General features: G+C 31.0%; 1 protein-coding gene across 9 annotated transcripts in view; it reads left to right on the forward strand.

The window, feature by feature from the left end:
• The window catches only part of LOC108687805, a 24,718-nt gene that overhangs the window by 11,158 nt on the left and 4,169 nt on the right, over positions 1-9,391 (forward strand). For 7 of the 9 annotated variants that reach the window (XM_018193772.1, XM_018193774.1, XM_018193776.1 and 4 more), the window contains one exon: positions 31-322. The exons of the other annotated variants lie outside the window; for them this stretch is intronic. The gene's annotated coding sequence lies outside the window, so the exon portion shown is untranslated. The remainder of the gene's footprint in view (positions 1-30; positions 323-9,391) is intronic. 9 annotated transcript variants of the gene reach the window in all.

Raw genomic sequence — 9,391 nt, forward strand, 5'->3', positions numbered from 1 at the left:
TTGTTTTCTTCGGGATATCCGCGGTTTCAGAAGAAGAAAACATAGTGGGTACTACATAGTGATCATCAATGCATTCTTCCTGATTCCGAGGTGGACCAGCTAAAGATAAGAACGAAAAGGAACTACGAGATGACGTGATACGCCAATGGAAGAGGAATGCCGGCGTATTAACGCGGATCCGTTCCTCTTCCTTTGATAACGGAGGTCGTCGTCGAGTGTCACGGGATGCGACCCGGGCACCCCGGGATGTCTTCTGGACGGATTCGAAAGGCTGATCTCTCGACCAAGCTGATCACGATCGATTCATTTCTCTATATTTTTTGTAAGTAGAACGTAGAAATAGTCAATGGCTAGGAATGATCCGACTTGTATGTTTTGCAATCCGGATTGATTCGACACCGAAGTAATATTCCGTTGGAGAGTAACACTATTAAAGTTTTTATTTCATATGGCTATAAAGCGATGATTGATGTAACGGTACCAGAATCCGCTAGTAGGTATCGAGATTTAGTTTGATAGATAGGAATATTATTTTTTGATGTATTCATAAAAGTTTCAAGTTTTTAGATTTCTTAATATAACATATTCACGATATATACTTGATTTCATTCCCAACTTTTCGAGGAATACATTTTTTCAGATTTATTCTCGTCGAGTCATCGAAAGCTTGAGAAAATTAATAAAAAAATCCTCTCTCTCTTCAAAGAGAGATATAAATTTATGTAACACTAAGCATTTAATAAATGTAAATATAAACTTAAAGTCAGTCTAAACAAAAATTAGAAAAACGATCTACTTAATCAAAGAATTCACGTTGTGATTGATAGCCATAAGATTGGCGAAAATTTCGTGTCGCAATTAAGTATTGATCGTTCTGATGGTTTCGTGAACGAAGTGATTGCTTGAAGAAATTACCGTTAAAGCGATCGTGACCTCAATTTACTTTTACTGGATTCTGTATATCGATCCGTGTTTCTGCCGAAATAATTTGATTGAATTTGTTGCGTTTCAATTGGAATTAGTAACGTAAAGATAAAAAATTCATATTTTGCACTTATCGATTAAAAATTAAGATGCGTGCGATCAAAAGACATCGATTGTTCTCCTTTTTCTTTCTCTCAGAGAAATCAGGAACTGTATGTACACGCATCGTACGTCCGTGCCAGTGCATAGAATTTCGTCGAATACCGTTCGCGGCCGCACGCTACAAATTATGAAAGTGTGTGAAAGCTTAGAGAAGAGCTAAATACGTGGCTCTCGTTCAATCGGCGAATATCACATGATTGTACGCTTTAATGACCCAATTCAATCGATTTTAATGACGTCAATTGAAAAACGAGCGAAGGATTCAATTTCCGTTATCGACGAATAATGAGAACGCGATAAATTCATACACACAGTAATTCAAACACAGTAAAACTGGCATTTACTATATTAATCGATAGATTTTATCGACAGATTAGATAAAAAAAACGACCTTGATATTTCTTTCACGAGTCGTCAATAATGAAGCAGATTTTTATTTGTCACAATTTTTTTTTTTATTCTTAACATTATAATAGCTCTAACCTTTTAAGCATTTTTGTGTTAATTTTGATTGTAAAAAGTTTGCAATTCGTCATCAATCGAGTGATATCTAATTAGTCGTTACATTTGTTTAAGTACTTTTAATTTATGGAAGTTGAATAATATTTAATTCAACTGTCGAAGGACAAGTACGATCTTTGCATGCTGGATTGCTGTTCTTATATATAATTTGCGCTAGATGCGAACAAAAGAATTGGATTACAAGTTGATAACAATAACATATTATGAGTTATCGCAAGTCTAGATATTACCTGTTAAGAAAATTATAATATAGCATCTGATGTCTGTAACTGATCGATGTAATGCCATCGCGATATAAAATAATGCTATCATGACTCTTTATTATAATTGTTTATCATCAACAGCGTATGGTCACGGTTAAACATTTTTTGAACATTTGATGTTATGAATATTAAAGAATTGCGATACGCAAAATACAAACATAAAAATATTTAGTATTCGTTAAATACAAAATGCTGTAGACTTACATTCTTTCGTGCAAATAAATAAGTTGATCCGAGTCTAAAAATAAATGTTTTATGCAAATTTCCAGTATAATACTATTAAAATATTCTTAGAACACGATTCTCAAATAGATGCATAATCACACAAGATGCACAATAAACACACTTTTTTAAAAATAATTTTATTAGTATGTTCTTAATATATTTACTATGATGTAGTATGAAAGGTCACTTTTAATTCATCTTTTAATTCACGAAGGTTAATATGCGAGAATACAATCAATATTAGAAATTAAAGTTTACAACGTTTACAACGGTCGAAGCTGGATTTTTTAATACTTACAATAATTCAACCTTGAATTACTATATATGTACTTGCATATATATAGTCATATTTATAGTCTTTTTAAATTGCGCGCCGAATTGTTTTTCCGGACTATAAACGCAATTAAACTACTTTAATGATCCTGAATTAAATTGACAAGCAATTTTTTTTTATAATTTGATATCCAATCAGCAAATATCATACAAGTACATATATAGTAAAGATTCAAGATTGAATTATTTTAAGCATTGAAAGATCCAGCTTCGACTGTTCGAAGGCCTTTAATTTCTAATATTAACTAGTTTAGTAGAATTAATTTATTCAAAGATAAATAATTATAATTAAAATTATATTAGCTTCTTGAATAAGAGTGTATAGATGCGACGATTGATAAATGTTCGATATATCATCTATTATGTACTTATACTAATCATTTTCAAGAGATGATAACGTATAATCTTTACTCATAAATGTGTATAAAGACTAATATGCACGACTAAGCTTGATCCCCGGCTCTCGTCTTAGTAACGGTTGTACGATCCAACTATCACACAATCTGACATCCCCAATAAAGTCGGTCGTCACGTAATATTGCACATATTGCATCTTCACTTACTAACATCATTTGACGAAGAGTAATATGACAGAATCTATGAAATATAAAGTTAAAAATTAATTTTTTATTTCTAACACTGTTTTCTAAAACTATTAAAAAAAACTCGGCAGCAATATCATCTTGGAAAGTCCTCTTGAAGATGTCACGATTTATGGCAAATTTTATATTTGCTCATCTTTTTTCGTCTCTTAGAATTTGAAATTTATGTGAAATTTATACACACATGATTCAGATTATTTAAATATCCTTGGTAATGGACAAACGTCATACAAAAACTCAAATGTTTATACATTAGCAAAGTAAATAAAAATAAATAATATATTCGCGCGTGAAAGTAACATTCTTGCCGGGAAAAGATAGTTGTCAAGAGATATTTTGAATCTCACTTGTGCAGTAAATAGGAAAAAAATGATCGCTCGATCACCGTCTGTCTCCGTCTAAGACTCGCGCCTTTCGTCGCAAACGATCGGATAAAAGCCGAGTGGCACCCATGTCGGTCGAATCAAGATTGCATCCACGAGAGAAGGATCGTGTGCAGTTATCCCTCGACAAGATGATGACGTGCGTGCGGCCGGCAATTTAAAGTGCCATTTGCTTCCTGTGATAGGGAACAATGGCCTCGTTTCGACATTCAATGCATTGCCGTTAAGTATTTACGCTTTAATTGCCATAATTTACTAATCTACGCGTTTATGCTGTATGAAATCGTATATTTGGCTAAAAGAAAAGAAAAAGAAAAAAAAGGTATAAAAACGATACAAATTAAGAATAGCGAATCTTATCGAGCGTGACGTGTCCTTCTGGGTGTGCTGAAGGGGATCCTAAAGACGTCTGTTTTACCGATTAAGTAGGATTTTACAGCCGATTTATGTGTCAGTGACACTACCTTCTACTACATCAATATTCCACGTACATGTATATATATATATATATAAATTCATATTTCGTAGCGTTTTAATCGGATTTCTAAATCCAATTTTAAGAACTCTACGTTGTTTCTTCGTGCAATCTACTAGTCTGTGGACTAGTATTTCGTAAGTACAAATTACACAACTTTTTATATCAAACAAATGTTGTTACGACGTGACAGCTCTAGAGCGCTATATTGGACTAAGAAATAGTAAAGATCTCAATCAATGTGTATACTTTAATCCTAGAATAGGATTTTCGAATCTGTAGAAGAGAATAGAGTAATTGTCATATAAAATTAAGCGTTTAATCGGTAAAACAGACATCTTTATAATCCTCTTAAAGCGAATTTTACAAACTTTTAGAAATTGAAAAATGAGAATTTGGAAAATAAACACGTTAAAAATATATAAAAGTTAAAAATACATGATACAGAAAATAAAAGAAGCAAAGCAAATTTAATATGCATAAGGATATCATAATTTGTTTTTTAAACAAATTTCTTAAAAGCACAATTAATTAAATGTTTTCTAATTTTTTAAAAAATATTAATATAAATGTATTTTTTTTGTTATCGAATTTCTTATCGAAGATAATACAATTCAATAGATAATATAGAACATTCTATAAGTTATCGCGCCATCACGTAATATTAGTCAACGACATTTCTATTTTGAATTACTTGAAAACTGAAGAAAATCAGAAATAAATCAAATCTACTATAAAATAGAAGGATTTCAAACGCAAGTTTTATGATTACACGTGTAAGCTTTAAATGCTGCAGGAACAGGATTAAACTATTCACTTTCAAACTATATGTGTAATGACAAAATTAGACATGCATGAGTATTCTTACAGAATAATAAGTAAATTATTGTTGTAAATAATTGCTATCTAGTATTGAAATCTGGTACAGTATATGCATTTAAATAATTAAAAAAATATTCATATAACTAAAGTACACTCATCTTGAGTATATATATATATATATTAATGTCATTCGAACGTAACAGACAGTATATAGATATGCACGTTCAGTTGTCATGAATATAAATCGATACCGGTTTATGTCATCCAAGTCGTTCGTGAAATAATTGATTCTGATTAAACTCAAGTACATATTTTCAGAATTCTGATATATATATTTATTCCAGATTTGATTCGAGAGATTCGACATTATTAATTATTTCGCAATGTACGAAATTCGATGCTAAATATATTATAACATTGGTTTTTTCGAATTATTATTCGATTACGAAATTACGAAATTACAACGGATTTAGATGTGTTGGATCATGCAGAGAACGGATATTTAATCGAATGATTCTTTAACCGTTGCTATTACTGCTATTCCAATCGCACGATGCAACGGATTCTGCGAAATTCATTGGTCCAAGCCGGACAACTGTACGTAAACCGTTCGCTTAAACTTCGCAGATATATATAACTGTACGCGGCATAAGTGATACATAAATTCGCATGGAGAATTGGATCTAGCGAATCATAAACGCGCTTTTAAAATATTGTATATAACTTTGATTTATTAATGTTGCTATGCTCTGCAACAGAAAATTTTTTTTTTTAAACTTATTCTAGATAAATTTATTCTAGATAATTATTAACGTATCAAATGAAAGTAATTATTTCATGATTAGAAAAATAAATCACGTATTTTAAATTATAACTTTGATCTTAATTATAAATTGTTATTACGTCTTGCATAGACTTAAGATTAATATAATCTTAAGATAATAAATATTTAATATTAAAAAGAATAAAATGAGAAATAGTAGAGTTTTTGAAATATCTTAAAAATAATTTGAAAACTAATTTGATACATATATTTTATTATTGTTACGTTATTTAATTTATTTTTTTATTAGTGCGTAAAATGTTTTATAAATTTAATACTTTTGTAACATAATAAATTTGAGAAACAAATGTATTATTAGCAGCCTTTTTATTCTTGAATACATCAATTATATAATTGGTACTATATTAAGTTTAAAGAAATTATTATCAAGTCAAGTGAATATCATGATTTATTTATGCTGTGACAATACGTAAGTAATTATGAATATTGCGTCAATTAATTGATGTATTTAGTTATCTATCTCATATCTGCTATTATACAAAGAAACACATAATGCCATACTATGTCACCGTGTAAAACATACATATAATAAACGAGCCCCGGAATTGCGTGGCACCGACGAGAGCCTGTATTGAATCAAAAGAGTTCCCGTTGTACTTTACTTGATATACGCGACACATATGTGTTGTGCCACCACCAATTGCAGACGATATTGCACGACAGAATGCTATCTCGCTCTCGAATCGCGAAGATCGACGATGGGACGAGACTGGTGAAATCGTCTGCTATAGAACGACCCCACTGTTCTATTCGCGCCACGATCTATCCTTCTCTAGATAGATTACCCCTCTTTTTTTCTCTTTCCTTCTCCCCTCGCACAATTAGGGTTAATTAGCACGCGTAAGCGAGAAATCGCAATTGGAGCAGGCGAACGTACGAGCCAGCAGTAACAGCAGTAACAGCATCACTCGCTCTCTCTATTCGACTTTCCACAAAATCGTCCTCGCTGGACTGCACACATATGTCGTCATTCCTCCTGTCTTTCTCTCGAGCGAACACACTGAAACCGGTCTAATTTCGATGATTTCAATTCTCGGAGCTATAAGTATGGAAGAATGGAGCTTTGATATAAAATAGCGCAATAAGAGTTAAGATATTTATAATGCATGATATTAATTAACTGCGCCGCATGAAACAAACATGAAGGATAGTTTTTACTTTTTTCAGAAAAATAAATAAATGAATAATGAAATTCATTTTGAATAATAAAATTTTCTTTTCAATATATTATAGAAACACAAATTAAAATTTTAGCTTATGATCAATTTTTATCATTAATAAAAGTAATTATATGCCAGTATATTAAATTGTTTCTACATTTATCGAAAATAAATTCTTGAACTCGTTGAAAATATGCCAATTATTATTGAATCGTCTCGGTATTCACCTTGTGGAATTCTAAAGCTATCAGCGATTATATTGTCAATTTAAATAATATTGGCGATTTTGTGGGATAACTGGCGTAGGATAACTTCTTTAACACTCTCCATCTTTCGCTATAATAGTTAGTAATGAAAGAAGAAATCGCGAGGATGCAATGGAATTACATAAGACGGAGAATGCAGATGTATTTTGCACGAGCACGCGTAACGAATCTTTATCTGAGCCGTAGAAATATCCTAATGCTATAATAGTATCATTAAATGATATGATATATTTAGAATATTATACATTTTATAAAAATTTTGAAAATTAGCCATTACCATGTCGTGTGTTATGATGACCGTAAAAATATCAGCTGATTGACCGGCTGATTTGGCTGCGCCAAAGTATGATTAATATCCGAATTAATTAAATTTGGCAAATCGATATTTTTTGCAGAAATCATGGAATCATTTAGATTGGAAGAATCATCATTATATAGCCATGTGGTATAGCCATTATGACTCAGCTATCATGTATCTTATATACGCAACATTGACGAATAATTTATCAGCGACTGACGCAAGCGAATAGAGGATTATCGAAGTAATGTATACATGCGAGAGATTTTATATAGAAAACTCTAATACACTCACAGGATAAACGCATTTTGTTGCAAGGAAGACAAGAGTTCGCGATTATGTTTTTTGATCGAGGACCTTGAGATCTAATCGTGTTTACGACAAGGATGTATATTTATCTACTTAGTGACGTTGCGATTATATTAATGCGTGATTAAACGCATGAAAGGATTATTTCCAATAGAATTGTATCGGCAATCTTGAGTTCGCGCGGATAGGTCGGATACGATAGAAAAATAGGCTGCTATTATTTACTTTTTGCATTTTCCATAAGTTTACCGTTTAACTTTGTTTATCTAATGAAAGCTGTATTAAAAAGATTTAGTAAAGAGATTTTGTTCTATTGAAGTTATAACATTAAAGTGAAAGTTAATTCATCACGGTTATAATATAGGCTAATATTATTAATTTTATCTTTCATATCGTTGTCTTTTCACGTTTCAGAAAAAATGAGAATTACTACTAGCAATAAAGAGATTAGAGATAAGAAATAATGTTGCTATCTTTAATCTTAAAGAATTTCTCTCAAGGAGCAAGAAATTCTCTCCCGCTTGGGACAAAGAGCAATATTTGTTAATTTTTTCGTCGGAGATTCTCAAGAAAAGTGAGTCAAACTTTGCTCACATTTTTGGCTTATTAACCTGTTTTCTCTTAAATATTAGTCGTGTCGTTGTTTATAAATTCTGTTGCGTTGATCGTAAATAAATGTTAAATTTTTTTTGAATATGTCTATTTACCGCCAAGTTCTTTCCAGTTCCAGCTCGTATGTGATTTAATATTAACTTATTTTGTCTCTTATCGCATCGATATTTCTTTTTATAATACGAACGGTTTTTGTCTTATTCGATTATTAAGAAAATTGATTATTAAGAAAATAATTGATCTATTTAGCATTATCCGTAACTTTGAAGCGAATTAAATATTAATATTAGAAAGTATATTAAACTTGAAAACTTTTGGATATATGTTGTTTTAAGTATCTTTTATTGAATTATTATGATTTTAAATTTGACGGTGACAAGAATGCTGTATAAATTAAAATATAGAAAACAATGCAATATGAAAATCAATTTTGTCAAATCTTGACTAATAAAAATAGATCTGAAAAGTAGAATAGCTTATTCAAATGTTAGTGGAAAAGTTTTGACCTATTTATAAGAAAAAAATTTCAGAAAATATTCAAATTTTTCTTTTGATAAACACAGACTTAATGTAATGGAAGGGTTGTATTGAACGATGACGATTGAGTCGATATAAACGCGTTCGTTCCGCGCAATTTACGTTCTGGCTGGTCGATCCGCTGTTGTGCGGGATTGCTAATTCCAAATGGGACGATAAGAACGGGCCTGAATTAAACGAGAACGAGGTGGCATCGCGCTTGCACGTACACAAGTTACACTTTCGCATTGCAATTGCAATTGTCGTTTATCGAATTTGGGGCGTGACGGTAGATTAAATAAATAATTGATTAGTGATTCCTTGAATATAGATAATTGCTTAATTTAAGAAGTCAGATATTATATTGCCATTGAAAAACTATTAAGCAAAAATTGTGCAAAAAGTGCATAAATTTGATGATTATATATATATATATATATATATATGAGTGTATATATCTTTGATAACTCTGATCTTTGAATAAAGATTATATTAAAACAAATTTTTTATTATAGATTCTGTGAAAATTACATATGAAAATAATACAAACCTATTTCATTTTTATGTTTTAGATTTTCAATTTGGAATACAATACTGGGATCGTCATTACTGACGATGCCATGGGGAATTACGATGGCCGGATTCTTTCCTGGAATTATCCTCAACTTACTGATG

The sequence above is a fragment of the Atta colombica genome, unplaced genomic scaffold (genome assembly GCF_001594045.1).
Source record: "Atta colombica isolate Treedump-2 unplaced genomic scaffold, Acol1.0 scaffold216, whole genome shotgun sequence".
NCBI classification, from domain to species: domain Eukaryota; kingdom Metazoa; phylum Arthropoda; class Insecta; order Hymenoptera; family Formicidae; genus Atta; species Atta colombica.